Source organism: Narcine bancroftii, chromosome 5, assembly GCF_036971445.1.
Source record: "Narcine bancroftii isolate sNarBan1 chromosome 5, sNarBan1.hap1, whole genome shotgun sequence".
Classification (NCBI taxonomy): Eukaryota; Metazoa; Chordata; class Chondrichthyes; order Torpediniformes; family Narcinidae; genus Narcine; species Narcine bancroftii.
In genome coordinates, this window is record NC_091473.1 from 74,446,268 (window position 1) to 74,459,817 (window position 13,550).

At 43.2% G+C, this 13,550-nt stretch overlaps 1 protein-coding gene and 1 long non-coding RNA gene across 6 annotated transcripts in view; one reads left to right on the forward strand and one right to left on the reverse strand.

Moving 5' to 3' along the window:
- Positions 1 to 13,550, reverse strand: part of kcnt2a (potassium channel, subfamily T, member 2a) — a 1,068,826-nt gene that overhangs the window by 607,339 nt on the left and 447,937 nt on the right. The window lies entirely within an intron of this gene.
- Positions 386 to 13,550, forward strand: part of LOC138763539 (uncharacterized) — a 289,909-nt gene continuing 276,744 nt past the window's right edge. The window contains exons 1-2 of the long non-coding RNA XR_011357637.1: positions 386 to 797; positions 12,235 to 12,279. This is a non-coding gene — a long non-coding RNA (uncharacterized lncRNA). The remainder of the gene's footprint in view (positions 798 to 12,234; positions 12,280 to 13,550) is intronic.

Below are 13,550 nucleotides of genomic sequence, written 5' to 3' on the forward strand. Positions count from 1 at the left end.
CACAAGCTGACTGCGAAGGGTTTTGGCTTAAATTTCTGAGGTGTAATTATTGAATAAACTTTTATTTTATTTCACGGACCTGCGTTGGTAAGAAGGCTATGGCTTCTTTATATTTTGACTAAACCAGGTACTAATTGATCTCAAAAAGAATATGAAAGACACACAATATGCTACCTTACAAATAAGGATTCATGTAACTCCATGCAAAAACAATATATTTAGAAAATGTAAAATTCTCTTCATTTGCAGCTTTCAGAGTTTCACTGATGTAAACTTTATACCTTTATAGTTCTTAACCACAGCAAGCTTAAAACTTTAACGTGACTGCTTCTGAAAAAAAAATTCAGGACTGCAGCCAAGGTACCTCACTAATCATCAACACAGGTACACGCCAAGGATGCAGGCTTTGCCTACTGCTCTACGTGTTATATACTCATGGCTGTATGGCCAGCCACAATTCCAATGCCATCTACAAGTTTGTTGATGTCACCACAGTTGTTGACAGAATCACAAACAACAATGAGGAAGCGTACAGGAGAGAGATAGATCAGCTCATTGAATGGTGTAATGACAACAACCTCGTGCTCAACGACAGCAAAATTAAGGAGATGGTTGTGGACTTCAGGTGGAAGTCAAGGGAAGACGACCCACTCCTCATCGGGGGTTCAATAGTGAAGAAGGTTAGAACTTCAAATTCCTGGGTGTCAACATCTCCAAGTATCTGTCCTGGAGCCTCCACGATAATGGAACCACAAAGAAGACTTGCCAGTGACTACATTTATTAACACTTCATACAGGTTGGTGCAGCATAATTTTCTACATGCTTCAGAAATTAAACAAGGCTAAGCCAGGAATTTCAGATCAATGTTTTAGGTGCGGCATAAAGAAGGGAACCTTTGTTCACTGAACCTGGTCATGCTCCGAGGCGAGGCCCTTTTGGGTAGAGCTAGGCCAAGTCCTAGGAGTTTCCACAGGTGTGATGAAATATTTGGGAATATTTTTGGGAGATAAATTGGTAAAATTAGAGTAGGTTACATACCTACATACACACACTTTAAAATAGATCTTATTTGAAATACTGAAGAATTTATATTCAGTGACTTTACAGAAATTATGGAAAATGTTATGCACATTTCACAAGTAGGTGCTAATTGAAATGATGTCATGAAATGAATGGACTATTGTTTTGGAAGAACAGCCAGAGCCAGTTTGTCTGTTTTCAACCTTTTTTCAAGGCTTTTGATCTCTTTGCAAAGTGTTCACTCAAAGGCCATTAAGAGGTTCTTGTTTACCTAAAACAACAGATGGGAACAGAAGACTAACTCCTATTGGTTGCTGGAGAAGGTTGAGGATTTTGCAAGTGAGAGAGAGAAGGACATGCTGCTGGCATTAAAATCTCAAACAGAGAGAGAGAGACGGAAGGAAGTCTTGGACTGTGTGCAACAAAGAAAGCAGTAACAAGCCAGGAGAAGCTTTTGGAACTGAAACTGAATCTCCAGAGTGGCAGATGGCTGAAAGTGCTATCTGTCTGATGTTTTTCTTGGAATAAGTGGAACAGAAAGGAATTCTGTGCTAGCCTGAAAGAAAGAGGTTATCATCTGGAGAATCCTGATGGGGCAAGTTTCATCAGCAAGACATTGAGGTGACTAATGGTGGTACCTCAGTTGTGGAAATCCTGGAACAACACATCTCTCTCTGCTAACCAACAAGAACCTTCCTGAGTGGTAAACATTTACCTTTCGAGCACCAAAGCCTGGTGAACTTTATACATGTTAAATTCTGTGCACAGTATAAGAATTGCCTGCGACCAGTGAACTTGAAAGAAGGAGAAGTGAGATTGAACTGTGAATCAAAGAACTTTTCTTAAATTTACACACATTACATACACATGCACTTAGAATTAGAAGGGGATTAGGTTGGGTTAGTTAATTTAATAGTTATAAGTTAAAATTTTATTCTGTTTTCATGTTTAAAGATAATTAAAAATCAACCTTTGTTTAATTAACTACTTGTTGTGGTGAATATCAATTGCTGCTGGTGTTTGGCATCCTTTGGGCTTGTAACACAGGACCCAGAGTTATTCCTGTTGGGAAACATCATGGACATAACACTTATGACAAATTTGTGTTGACTGTATTGGCGGTGGCCGGGAAGTGCATAGCAGTTACTTGGAAGTTGGACTCTCATTTAGACATTGAGCACTGGAATTCGGAAATGCAGAGCTGTGTTCCCCAGGAGAAAATTATCTACAACTTAAGGAGGAAATGATACCTTCCTTAAAATTTGGCAACTGTATCTGATATGGTGTGGTTCCTTGAGGTTCATCACTCTGTCTGTTCCCAGGTACCCCCTTCTTATTTTGTTTTTTTTAGTCCCTAATATGTCTGGAAAGTAAATGAACTCTGTAAAATGCCACAGGAATAGGGGACGAGGACTAATTTATTGTTGCTGTCTCTCTTTTCAGGGTAATTGTCTATTTAATTTTGTCTCTTGTTAGGGATAAGGGAGGGGGAATGAGGTGGGGGAAATTAGACTTGACGGTGAAGCTTGTGTAAAACTGGAAAACGTAGTATGTTTTTATTATTATGGAATGTCGACACTGAGTTTGATAAATTATAAATAAAATATATAAAAAGAAGGCTCGCCAGCGGCTATACTTTGTGAAGAGTCTGAGGTGGTTTGGTATGTCACCAAAGACTCTCGTAAACTTCTACAGGTGTAATATGGAGAGCATTCTGGCTGGTTGCATCACTGCCTGATATGGAGGTGCCAACTCTCAGGATGAGAATAAATTCTAGAGGGTTGTTAACTCAGCCTGTGACATCACACACACCAAACTTCACTCCATTGAGAACATCTACATGATGTGGTGTCTTAAAAAAAGCAGCCTCTATCTTCAAAGACTCCCTCCACCTGGCCTGCCCTCTTCACTCTGCTACCATCGGGGAAAAGGTACAGGAGCCTAAAGACGAGCACTCAATGGCACAAGGACAGCTTCTTCCCCGCTGCCATCAGATTCCTGAATAATCAATGAACCAAAGACACTGTCCTACCTTTTGTGGACTACTCTTGTTTCCATAATGTTTTTTATAGTTATGTTGTAAGATGGTTATAATATGAATGTTTACACTATGACGCTGCCACAAAACACCAAATTTCATGACTTGTTCATGAAAACAAATCCTGATTCTGATTTGTTTCAACAGATGTCCCTTCATTTATGATCAAAAACAGAACTCCATCTCAATTGGAAAGATGTTACATATGAGTTGTTTCTTTTCTTTTCCACTTCTGAAAACAAGTCCAAACACAGACTTAACACAGAATCTAATTAAAAAATGCAGGACTCTTTTTTTCAATTCACCCAGCCTTAACTTCCAGGGTGGGGGGGGGGGGGTTGGGGGTGGAGATGGCAACACTATTACAGCACCAGTGCCTTAGGTTCGAATCACTGCCGTCTGAAAGAAGTTTCTATGATCTTCCCATGATCTGCGTGGGTTTTCCCTGGGTGCTCCAGTTTCCAAAAAAATGTAAGGGATTGCTAAGTTAATTGGATGTAATTTGACAGCATAGGTTTCAATGGCTGAATTGGCTTCTACCCTTGTGGTGGTGCACATCTCTGTGAGCAAATGGGCCCCGTTTGTACCACCGTGCTGGTGGGGCTGCTGCAGAAGATGGTGCCGTCAGGGCTTACTCACAGCCTCATGGCTAAGGCCAATGCTCGCACCCCGGGCCACGTGATGACGTGACCGCTGCACGGGGTGGAACTTCCGTGGGCCTTAAAGGGGTGCACGCAAAATTCAAATAAACAGTTCTACTGGAAACCCCACTGAGTCTAGTGGTATTTTTTTTGTCTCCTATAGATACTGAATAGACCAATTGAGTTCCTCCAGCATTTCGGTGTTTTTACTACAATCACAGCATCAACAACCATTGTATTTCTCTCAGTTCAATTGATCCACTGCAGACTCTCTTCAAGGGATGCCTGCATTGAAGAAGTTCTCCTCTTCAAATGGAGTACTGTGAGTCTCTCTCACTGCTCCCCATCTGCAGTGCCTGCTGCTCTCAAGATCTATGACCATGTTCTCATCCAGATTTGCTTCCACAGCCATGTGTCTTTCCTGGTTATACCTCTGCTGCCATCTGGTGCCACGGGGATTCCAGCTCCGCTTCTAAGCCTTCCAGTTTGGCCCCCACCAGAATCTCAGGTACTTGTGTTGCATTGACTCCTGCTCTTCTCCTGCCAAATCTTAAGGACTACCCTCAGTTCGATGCTCAGGGACCAGTGGACCCTTGCACTCTCGCTACAACAGTTCGATACCTCACTCACCCCGATCTGCCACAGACCTCTCCTGCACTTCATCCTCTACTGGATCCATGCATTCAACCACCAATTCTATGCACACAGCATCCATCAAGGATCAGAAATCAAGGATCCGAAGCTCGCGTCCCTGGAGACTGCCACCTCGGGACTCTCCACCCCTCCTCCACTTTGGCCCTGGCAATTTACAGGACCAAGATGCTGATGAGGGTCTCTAGCTTAGACCTGGTGACCTACATGAAATTTCACCTTGAACCCAATGGCCCAGGCTTCACACATGGGTCTCCATCTTAGCCCAGGTGACCTCCATGATTGAGTCTCTGATATGAACTGCAACCTTGAACTCAGTGACCTACAGAACCAAGGTTCAGATGTGGGTTTCCACCTTGGCTTCTGTGACCTATAGGACTGAGCCTCCATCACAAACTCCCACACTGGCTCCTGGAGCATACGGCCTCCCCCACCTGAATGTTTCCAAACCTCCTCATCTTCCCTTGGACCTTTCCTACCCTCCACCTCCTGATCCACCCCATCCTTCTCCCCTCCCCAACACTTCTACCCCATTGAACCTCTCCCAAATCCCTGCGTGGTCTTTACCATCCCCTCTGACCTTCCCCTTTTGGAGACTGAACACTCTGTCCTCTGTAGAGGCCTCACCTTCATCCCCCTTCACCACACCTTAATGAGTTTTGCACATGCTATGATGTCGATCTTTTCTTCCATCAGCTCTGTCTCCATGCTTACTTCCACAACGACGATTCTCCATCCCTATTACAGACCCCTTCTCCCACCTTAAAATGCCTTCCTCCTCCTGGACATCTCATTCCAGTCTTATCTGCTCTGGACCTTTATATTTCCAACTGCTGCCATGAAATCAACTGTATCAACTTTATTACTCCCCTTGCTCATTCCAATATCACTCCCTCAGAATGCCTGGCCCTTCACTCTCTCCACACCAGTCCTAACCTCACTATCAAACCTGCAGACAAGGGTGGGCTAGTGCACTGACCCTTATCTGGCCGAAGCCAGATGACAATTCTCAGACACTTCCTCTTACTTTCCCCTCCAACAGGCCCCCACCAAAACTTATCAAACCACTGTATCGCCACCATTTCTGATTTCATCTCGTCCAGTCACATAGAAACATAGAAACATAGAAGATAGGAGCAGGAGTAGGTCATTCGACCCTTCGAGCCTGCTCCGCCATTCAACGAGATCATGGCTGATCTTAAAGTTCAGTACCCCATCCCTGCCTTCTCTCCGTAACCTTTAATACCCTTATACTGAAGAAATAGATCTAATTCCCTCTTAAATATATTTAATGAACCTGCCTCTAGTGCCCTCTGTAGCAATGAATTCCACAGATTCACCACCCTCTGGGTAAACAAATTCCTCCTCATCTCGGTCTTAAATGGTTTGCCTATTATCCTCAAAACATGGCCCCGGGTTCTGGATTTTCCCATCATTGGAAACATCCCATCTGCATCCACTCTGTCCAGTCCTGCCAGAATTTTATATGTCTCTATGAGATCCCCTCTCAATCTTCTAAACTCCAGCGAGTACAATCCCAATTTGCGCAATCTTTCCTCATAAGTCATTCCTGCCATTCCAGGTATCAGCCTGGTGAATCGCCTCTGCACTCCATCCATTGCAAGAACATCCTTCCTTAGATAAGGTGACCAAAACTGCACACAATACTCCAGGTGGGGTCTCACCAAGGCCCTGTACAGCTGCAGTAAGGTATCCTTGTTCCTCTACTCAAACCCTCTTGAAATGAAGGCCAACATACCATTTGCCTTTTTAACCGCCTGCTGTACCTGCATGCACGCCTTCAGAGACTGGTGTACAAGTACCCCTAGGTCTCTCTGCACTTCCCCATCTCTTAATCTACTGCCATTCAAATAGCAATCTGCCCTCCGGTTTGTATTACCAAAGTGGATAACCTCACATTTATCCACATTGTAGTGCATTTGCTATGTATCTGCCCAGTCCCTCAATTTATCCAAATCACACTGGAGCTTCCTGACCCCCTCTTCCATGCACACAACCCCTCCTAGCTTAGAGTCATCTGCAAATTTGGAGATATTACATCCAATCCCCTCATCCAGATCATTAATGTAAATTGTGAACAGCTGGGGTCCCAGTACAGATCCCTGTGGCACCCCACTGGTCACCGCCTGCCACTCAGAAAATGAGCCATTTATCCCAACTCTCTGTCTTCTACCTGCCAGCCAGTTCTCAATCCACATCAATACTTTTCCCCCAATCCCATGAGCCTTGATTTTGTAAGCCAGTCGTTTATGCGGGTCCTTATCGAAGGCCTTTTGGAAATCCAGGTATACCACATCCACTGGCTCTCCCCCATCTATTTTACCTGTCACCATCTCAAAGAATTACAATAGATTTGTCAAGCACGATTTACCTTTTGTAAATCCATGTTCACTCTGTCCGATCCCTTCTCTGCTAGTCATATGCTCCGCTATTACATCCTTAATAATGGATTCCATCATTTTTCCCACTACTGATGTAAGGGTCACCGACCTATAATTCCCCGCTTTTTCTCTACCCCACTTTTTAAATAGTGGGGTAACATTAGCTACCCTCCAATCCATGGGTACTGATCCTGAGTTTATCGAGTTCTGGAAAATAATTCTTAAAGCATCTGCTATCTGAATGGCCACTTCCTTAAGTACCCTAGGATGTAGATTATCAGGCCCTTGGCATTTATCTGCGTTCAATCCCATCAATTTCCCCAAGACCATGTCCTTAGAGATACTGATTTCTTTCAGTTCCTCCCTTGCATTAGTCTCCATGTTTCCCGACATCCTTGGGAGGTTATTTGTATCTTCTCTTGTAAAAACAGAACTAAAGTAAGAATTTAATTGCTCTGCCATTTCTTTATTCCCCATTATATATTCCCCTGATTCCGACTGCAAAGGACCTACTCTGGATTTCACCAATCTTTTCCTCTTGACATATTTATAAAAGCTTTTGCAGTCGGTTTTTATATTTGCCGCAAGCTTACTTTCGTAATTTATTTTTGCTCTCTTGATTAATCCCTTTGTCCTCCTTTGGTGCATCTTGAACTGCTCCCAGTCTTCGATTGTGGTACTTTTTTTGGCCAATTGATATGCTCTCTCTTTGGACCTAATGCTGTCTCTAATTTCCCTTGTTATCCACGGTTGATTCACCTTTTTTGGTTTATTTTTATGCCAAACCGGTATAAACGATTTTTGCAATTTCTCCATTAGATCTGTGAATGCTTTCCATTGTCTATCCACAGTCAACTGCCCTATAAACACCACCCAATAATCTTACTCAACTCCCCTCTCATACCATCATAATTCCCTTTATTTAAATTCAGGACCTTAGTCTCAGTTTTAATTTAATCACTCTCCATGTCGAGTGAGAATTCGATCATATTGTGATCGCTCCTACCCAAAGGGTCTCGTACAACAAGATTGCTGATTAGCCACTTATCACTGCATAATACCCAATCTAAAATGGCCTGCTCCCAAGTTGGTTCCTCAACATATTGGTCTAGATAACCGTCCTGTAAACATTCAAGGAATTCCTCCTCCTCAGTATTTTTACTAATTTGGCTACTCCAATCTAAATGCAAATTAAAGTCTCCCATGATGACAGCTATTCCCTTATTGCACGCTTTTCTAATTTCTCTTTTAATGCCTTCCCTCACCTCTACACTACTATTTGGAGGCCTATATACCACCCCCACTAACGTTTTCCGCCCCTTGCTATTCCTCAGTTCTACCCATATAGATTCCGCATCTTCTGAGTTGATATCCTTTCTGTCAATCGTGTCGGTCCCTTCTCTCACCATCAATACTACCCCACCCCCTTTTCTTTCTTGCCAATCTCTCCTAAATATCGTATACCCCAGGATGTTAAGTTCCCAGGCTTTCCCACCCTGCAGCCATGTTTCTGTAATCCCAATCAAATCATATTTGTTTATCTCAATTTCCACAGCTAATTCATCTACCTTGTTCCGAATGCTTCTTGCATTAAGATATAAAGCCTTCAGATTTGCTTTTTTCACCCTCCTTGCTCTTTCTGATTTTTTACTTTCGCTGCCTTACCTAACTTTTCTGTCCTTTGCCCTATCATACAGGTTCCCACCCCCCTGCCAAATTAGTTTAAACCGCACCCGACGGCTGTACCAAACCTAGCTGCCAATATATTGACCCCTTTTGGGTTTAGATGTAACCCATCCTTCTTGTAGAGGTCGTGCCTTCCCCAAAAGAGATCCCAATGATCCAAGAAGCCAAAACCATGTCCTTTACACCAGCCCCTCAGCCACACATTCATTTTTCTTAACCTTCCATTTTTGTCCTCAGTTGCACTTGGCAGGTAGCAAACCAGAGATCACTACCCTGGCGTCCTATTTCTTAGTTTCTGTCTTAGCTCTCTGTAATACTTTTTCAGTACTTCCTCCTTCTTTTTATCTATGTCATTGGTACCCACATGTACCAAAACATTAGGCTGTTCGCCTTCCCCTTTTAGAATACCCTGGACCCGATTTGAGATATCCCGCACCCTTGCACCAAGGAGGCAGCACACCATGCGGGCATACCTATCTGGCTCACAGAATCTCCTGTCTGTATTTCTGACAATGGAGTCCCCAATAACCATTGCATTCCTCTTTACCTTTTGGTCCACCATGCCGGGCTCAGTGCCAGCGACCTGGTCACTGCTGCCAGCTTCTGTCAGGTCATCTCCCTCAACAGCATCCAACAAAATATACCTGTTACTGAGAGGGATATTCACAGGTGTGCTCTCCATTTTCCTGGTATTTTTCTTCCCTCCTCTGACAGTTACCCACTTACCTGACACATCTGGTCTTGGGGTAACTAGGTCCCTGAAAGTTGAATCCATCAGCTCCTCACCCTCCCTTACCAGCCGTAGGTCCTCAAGTTGCAGCTCCAGTTCCCCAACTTGGTCCTTAAGGAACTCCATCTCGGTGCACCTGACGCAGATGTGGCTATTTGGGAGGGTGGGACTCACCCATGGTTACCACATCTGACATCCAGTACGAAGCACTAACCCCATAGGCATGACTGAGCTAAAATAATGCCACCTCCCTGGCAAGGCCTCTAAGTTTGTTTCCCAACCCTGTACTGCCTGTTTCTACCTCTTCCCCAAAATCCACAGACCCAATTGTCCCAACAAACCCTTTGTGTCTACGTTCTCCTGCACCGACTTGGTCTCTGCTTACCTTGACTGTTTTGTCCCCGTTGGTCCAGTCCCTCCCCACCTACATCTGGGACACTTCATATGCCTTCCATCTCTTCAATAACTTTCAGTTCCCTGAACTCAATCGCCTCATATTTATCATGGATATCCAATCCCTTTTCACCTCCATTCCCCATACCGAAGGCATTAATGCCCTTTGCTTCTTTGTGGACAATAGAACCAACTAGTCCTCTCCACCACCACCCTTCTCCTGCTGGAAGAATTTGTCCTCACCCTCAATAATTTCTCCTTGGTCATCACACTGTCTCCAGGTTAAAGGGATAGCTATGGGTATCCACATGTGCCCCAGCTATGCCTGCCCTTTTGTGGGCTATGTGGAGCAATCCATGCTACAAGCCTAAACAGGCAAGGCCCCTCAACTCTTCCTCTGCTACATTGATGACTACTTTTATGCTGCCTCATGTATCCATGATAGCCCGTTGACTTCATCGACTTTGCTGCCAACTTGCACCCAACCTCAAATTCACTTGGTCCATCTCTAGCAACCCTCTCCCTTTCCTTGATCTCTCTATCTCCATCTCAGATGACAAACTCTTGACAGGCATCTTCTATAAACCCACCAACTCCCACAGCTACACCTCTTCACTCCCTGTCCCTTGTAAGGGTTCCATTCCATTCTCTCAACTATCTCTGTTGCATCTGCACCAAGGATGAGAACTTCCATGCCAGATCATCAGAGATGTCCTCCTTCTTCAAACAACATGCTTTTCCAGCTTCCATTATCAATCTGGAAATTACCTGTATATCCTCCATTACCTGCACATCTGCCCTGGTCCCCTCTGCCCTGACCTACATCAAAGACGGAATTCTTTTTGTTCTCACCGACCAAACCCACCAGCCTCCAACACACCTCCTTTGCCATTTCCACCATCTCTCATGTGATCCCACCATTAGATATATATTCCCCTCTTCTCCTCTCCCACCTTCCACAGGAACCACTTCCTCCGTGACTCCCTTGTCCACTTTTCCCTTTCCACCAATCGTCCCCTTGGGTCTATCCATGTGACCGCAGGAGATGCTCCACTAGCACCCACATATCCTCCCTAAGCACCATTCGGGGCCCCAAACATTCCTTCCAAGTGAAGCAACATTTCAGTTGTGAATCTGCAGGGGTCATCTACTCAAATTCAAGTTGCTTTAAAACTGGAGCCACAGTCAAAAAGACATGACAATGTTTTCTGAGACCACAATGTTACATAAAGAATATACAGGACTACAACAAAGCGAGGTACAATAGCACTATATCCAAGAGGCTGCTGCGAGCAACTGGAGTGCCATCTTGAAACCATGGCCACCACCATACCTTCACTGGAATTAAACATCATAAATTAAACTGTTTCTCTTGCACTTACAAATTACAGTTACTACTTAGAATATATATAACACTGTTACAATACATTAATACTCAGATTTTAGGCAAAGGGCTCAGTAAGACAGGTTACAAGATCAATTAGACTTCTAGATCTTAAAATGTCCTGTAGCTCAAATTGCAGTTAACATTGCCCTGGTCCGAAGAGGCCTCTGTGGCCTACTTCTACACTGCTGTCTAATGCCAGGATTCCCAGCATCTCCTGGACCTCAGATGTTAAAAAGAGTCCTCCAGCTTGTAATGAAACTGCCACCAAATTCACTCTTTTAATAGTCTTTAAGCCAATCCTAGGGCCTGCCATCCAGGCCAATGCATCTGCCATGGATCATTGAACTGGCACACAGTCCCATTGCTCCAGACACCTTTGAATACCTCCTCCGATCCCTCGCCATCTTCTCAATCACCTTCAGCTGCACCACCAACTTTGACGCCACAAACTGCAAACAACGATACCACCGACTTTTACACTGAAGACCCCAGCAGCCGCATTGCCAACTCCATTACTGAAGGCTCCAGGCAACTGCACCATCGACTCCGACACTGAAGACTCCAGTGGCCACACCACCGACTTTGACACTGAAGACTTCAGGCCCACATCACCACACCTCCTCAGTCATCTTGGCCACAATGGACATTCTAATCCTGCATCTCTTCTGGCTCCATACTGATCTTCAAAGTGATTAATTTTGTCCCTTACTATCCTTTCACTCTTAATATACCCTTAGGATTGTCCTTCATATTGTCTGACAAAGCAAATTCGTGTCTTCTTTTATCCTATTGATTTCTCTCTTGGTTTTTTTTTTTTCTTGCTCTTTTAATGCTCCTCAAACTCCTAATTGGCTCCATGTTGCCTATAAGTGCTATACACCTCTCTCTTCTGAGCCATCCACTTTCACTGAGGGGAAATTCACAGTGGGCAATGGCATACCAACCTATAGGACATGTCTTTAGAACATGGAATGAAACTGAAATAAGCTCACACAGTTACAAGGAGAACATGAACATTCCACAGAGACAGCACCACAGATCAGGATCTAGGGCAGCCTGGTGGAATTGAGAGACAGCAGTTCTACTATCTCATGCTGCTCTATGATGTAGCAATCATTCAAATCTATTTTATGATTCAATAGCTGAAATTCTGACCCATGCACAATGTTTGTTTAAATTTCCATTATGCTGTCAATATAGTGATTTATAATCGCAAAGCAATATTTCATGTACTACCAACTCCCTCTGAGATGCCTTCCCTCCTGTTGTTTCTGGTTTCTTATAGAAACTCAAATGGGCTGGAACCTCCGCTACAGAGAGAATCAAAGCTGTAAGCTTGCCTTCCACAATTCTTGATAGGTTATTAGGATTCGAGAGTGTTTTCTCAGCATGCTATTTTAAATTACTTGACTGTAAAGCAGAGTTTTGAGTTTCACACAACCTCACTGTCCTATTTGAAGATAACAGCACTGAGCTACCCATCTGGATCCCAAAGTGCAACAATACAAGCCAACAGGGAGGGTATAAAAGTTTCTTTGTCAATGAAGTAGTCATACAAGTTTGATTCAGGTGGTGGTCATAGAAAAAATAATAAAGTCAGGTTCATATAGGAATCCAGAATACACTAATATGGAACCTTAGACTTTACCAGGTAATTGCTGCTTCTCTGAATGAAAATAAATGGCATTTGGAGGATGAGCAATAAGATCGTGGCATCATGTGGACAAAAATCAAAGGGATTTCATAGTCCTACTTTCAAGGGAGGGGGTAGGGAAGAGAAGGATACGAAGAGCAAAGAGAGGTATGGGAAAGGAGAGAGAATGGAAGCAGAAGGTGATGGGGAGAAGGAAAGGTGATGGGAACTTGATGAGAAGATCCAGTTTCATAGCAATCAACAATATTGATAGAATTAGGAACGAAGTTCTACAGAGAGATTCTTAAAAGCTGTGAAAAGAATCCAAACAGTGCATATTTAATGTCGTCCAAGGTACACACAAATCGATATTGGGTGAACAAATCAAAATTTGAATACTTGGCTCAAAGTAAAATGTGGGAACAGGGTTTTGAGTCATGGTGTTATGGTCACTAGCTTTGAGGAAAGAATCTAATCCATTCGGATAGACCACTTAAAAAAAAATAACTGGTATCCTGGTGAATCAAGAGTTGAAATTAAGACAAATCAGGAAAGGTTAAAATTTGGAATACAAAAATGTAAAGGGAAAATTTAAAGCAAAAGATAAACAGTTTGTGTCACGGAATGCAAAGAGTGACATCAGGGGTGAAATTGATTATTCATAAAATATCAGTTCATATGCTCAAATCAAGGAAAATGTCATGGCTCAAATTAAGAATGCAGTTTTGGAATGTTCAAAACAATGATTTAATTGCACAAATTGAAAAAAAGTATAAAATATAAAAAAAGGCTTGCAGATGTTGGAAATTTTAACTAAAATGGAAAATGGTGGAAACATTCAGACCAGGCAGCATCAATCTTTGTGCTTGTCAAGTCAAGTTTATTTTTTATCTGATTGTACAAATACAACCCAACAAAACAACATTCTCTGGTCCTTGGTGCAAAACATACAGGCGCACAACCAGATA